We start from the raw sequence: 3,988 nt of genomic DNA, 5'->3' as shown, positions 1-3,988 counted from the left end.
TCAATCCTCCAGTGACCGCCTATGGCGTCATGTCAAGGCAGTGGAAAAAGGAAGCTGCAGATGGGGGCAACAGCTGGCACATTTGCAGAGAACCCTAAGGATAAGGTGGGAGATGCGTGACCTCTGCTTTAACCTAGAGGTGAGGTCTCCAGTGAGGATAGAAGCTCATAAAATAACTATCGTTTCCCACTTCATACAAATGTTCCTTTAAGCAGTTGCAACATTTTTTTTAAAAATCAGTTTTCTGACGAATATAAGCACACATTTTTAGAGAGATAAAAATATCCAAAATGCAAATATGACTGGTTTGAAATACATCAACTCTGATGAGTTTCCCCCTCATCCTGAAAAACCTACTTCTGGGTTCCAGAAAGTAAGACAGCTGCTCTGCTCAACACGCAGACCTCACTCAGCCGTACCAGCTCCTGCCCTCTGTGTTCAAGGGAGCCCCATGAGGCGGAAAATCCCCTCCTCCAGCCAAGCTAAGACTTGGCACTCATGAATCAACCCCACCCCAACCTACCCCCCACACACAGTGTCTTCATCGCAGCTTTGAGTTACAGTCAAACTCTGCTATATTGTTGCTGTTCAGTCGCTAAGTTGTGTCTGACTCTTTGCGACCCCTTGGACTGCAGCACACCAGACTTCCCTGCCCTTAACCATCTCCCAGAGTTTGCTCAAACTCATGTCCATTGAGCAGGTAATGTTATCTAACTATCTCATCTTCTGCCATCCCCTTTTCCTTCTTTCCTCAATCTTCCCCAGCATCAGGGTCTTTTCCAATGCATTGGCCCTTCACATCATGTGGCCAAAATACTGGAGCTTCAGCTTCAGCATCAGTCCTTCCAGTGAAAATTCAGGACTGATTTCCTTTAGGACTGACTGGTTTGTAAATTATAAGCTCTGTTATAATTGCCCCCGTTAAAAATCCCTCTGTCATTTCAGACAGAGAGAAGTATTTATCTGGCATGATTCTGGTAGGAAGCCACATTCACTCCAACTGAAATAGAAGTGTGGGTATAAATCACACACACACGTGTGTGCACATGCACACATCTCAAGCAAACTGCTGAGCTTTTTATTTATATTCCGGGTATGGTAGAGAGGATAGAGTCAGACAGCAAGAGAAGTAAATATCCACTGGCCTTGAGAGTCAATGCTCTGGCCCAAAGAGTTTGATGTGATTTTAACAAGAAACTTGGGACTTTTTTCAGCATCCTTGAACATATTTTGTTCAAACATGTCATCATGATTCGCCAAAACTCTAAATGTTTTTGTTATTCCATTAACTATGTGACAACACAGTTTTAAGTAGAGTTCGTCTTGGAGCAGAAGAACCCAGCTCATCCCAGAAGTGTGTCAATGTTCTGGGACTTCGTGTTCTGGTGGAGGGTGTTGCAAACAGGATGTAGGGTGCATGGCCAGCAGCTGTTGATACTTACATGAGTCGTTTCCTGGGAGCCAGGCAGCCTTGGGTCTCAGGAGCTTCGGGTAAACTGCTCTGTTGTTTTGGTACAAATGTCAGAGACCAGTATTCGTTTCAGTTTCAAGTGCGTCACTGTGGGGTTGGACTTGCTGATCTTTAAAAGAATCTCTTCCAGGTTTAACATGTTATCATTCCAAATCTCTTCCCAGGATTGTAAATCCGATAACCAGCAAGTTTAGTTTGGAAGAAGCTCTTGGCTTTAGAAAAAGGAGGAGAATTTGCTCAAATGAAATGTAAATCCTTTGTCGAGTATACATGCCGTGTAATTGCAAACCTCAACTTCTGATAATGAGGGAAGGACATAAGGAGTTTAAAGACATCTCCTAGGATGATCAAACTACTTACATAGAAACATGTCATGATTTCCACCATAAATTATGATATAGATGAGTCAAACTGAGAGGGCTAAATTTAGAATTTTTATGGGTCCCTCCCCTTGTCGATGTCAGAAGTTTTCATTTAACTATGGGGAAAAGGAAAATGCTGATACAGGCAGTATTTGATTTCTCCAGGATGTCCAACACATCTGTATAAAAATATCTGCAAGGACCACCCACAAGCAAGACTGGGGTGCAAAAGGTGGCAGGTTCATAAGAGATAACACAGTGATATACACACAGGAAGACAGACAAACCCAACAGGGCTTTGTAAGGATCTAATGCCTGGAATCTGAGTGCCAGGGGTTTGGGGAGTCTCACCACTGGGACCATTAGGAGAGGGCCAAGTTGAATAGGTCAGTGATGCAGAGTAAGACCTGACGGGCACAGAGAATAAAGGGAAGACCAGTTACAGACCAGGATACAAGGAGAGATGGTGCAACTAGGGGTGGGATACAGGGGCAAATCAGCAGAACTAAGCTAGGAGGTGAAGTGGAGAGTCAGAGCAGAGACAGAACAAGCGCCCTGCAGGTGAAGGATGAATGTCACTGAGTTCTCACCTTGGAGCTGCATCGATGCATAAACTGCCATCAACTGCTAGGGTAGCCTCACCTTTGAAGCAGCCTCTGTGCACGCTCCTGTGAACCCGTGCTGCTGTGGCAAGGTCCTCTCTGCCTGGCTTGTTTTTCTCTGCTACTCAGGGCTCTTAGCCTCTCCAGTAGCTATGCCAGTTCTTTCCATCTTGATATAAACCACATGGTGGGCTAACCATCACGGTTAATGTCTCTACAGCAGGATGGTAGACTGCAGTTTCTCAGCTCTCCTCCTCTTCTCAAGGGCAAGTGTTCGTTTCAGGAAGAGGCGCTGGCCTGGGTTTCACTGCTGTTAATGAAGGACTTGTGAAAATCAAGTGTACTTGAGATGTGCAAAGTCATTTATTGACACTCAAAGCAGACTCTTTGAATTTGGGAATAGTGGCTCTGGAAGAATGAATAATAGTGCCATGAGCTGAATGTCAATATTCAAGCCGTGATCCATTGGCTCAAGTCCTAGCCAAGTAACTGCAAAGAGTTCAGCAGCAAACTATGGCACTCGGGAAAGTCCAGCACCACCTTGGACTTCCAAGAAGCAGAATGCTGGTGGCATAGGGGCTGGCGGACTGTTCCATGACAGAGTCGGTGATGTGCCCCTCCACGTGAAGGTGGGCTATGGCCCTTCATAAACAGACAGAGAAATTAAAATGACAGGATAAAAGCACAAGAGACAACTCTTTGCCTATCAATTTGGCCAAGTTTGGAGGGAGGGTAGTGCTAATGCCACTGGCAAGCTAACAAGAATGCACAAATGTCTTTGAACATAATCAGAGTCAGCGTCTGTGGGGGACAAATTGGGCTACAAGTGTCAAAATTCTTAATCGTCATACTCTTAACCCAATCATACCTAAACCTTAATATTGATCCTCAGTGTTGACAGGACAAGGGCACAAATACGTGAGTTCAAGAACGTTCATCACAGTGTTTTATAAAATAGTGACAATTTGAACCAAATTCAGTGGAATCTAGATAAGGAAGTTATGGTGTAACTCATGATGAATGTATGCAGTCACTAAAAAATGATGCATTCTACTTTATTGGCATAAAAGGTGTATGACAGTGTGTTAAGTGAGAGTAGCTTCCAACATTGTATATATAGTATAGATATTTCTGTTTATAAAAGGGGAATTCTATTTCCATATCTGTATATTTTTACAGGTATAGGAAGTTTTCTCTATGGATCGGCCTTATGAAAGAATTCTATTTTTTGTTTATGATTTTTCAATATAGTCTGAGTTTTTTAAGTAATGAGTATTTAAGTTTCATCATCAGAAAAAAACAAGGCTGCAAAAAAGAAGAAAATAATAGCAGCTACTACACATGTTAAGAATCTAAGAAAATTAAAGAAATTTAACAGAAATTTCAAAAAAGAACCATTATTCTTTTTTTTTTTTAATTGTACTTTACAATACTGTGTTGGTTTTGCCATACATCAACATGAATCTGCCACGAGTGTACAGGAGTTCCCAATCCTGGACCCCCCTTCCACCTCCCTCCCCATACCATCCCTCTGGGTCATCCCAGTGCACCAG

The sequence above is a fragment of the Budorcas taxicolor genome, chromosome 1, assembly GCF_023091745.1.
Source record: "Budorcas taxicolor isolate Tak-1 chromosome 1, Takin1.1, whole genome shotgun sequence".
NCBI classification, from domain to species: domain Eukaryota; kingdom Metazoa; phylum Chordata; class Mammalia; order Artiodactyla; family Bovidae; genus Budorcas; species Budorcas taxicolor.
Note: the sequence above shows the minus strand (reverse complement) of the source record.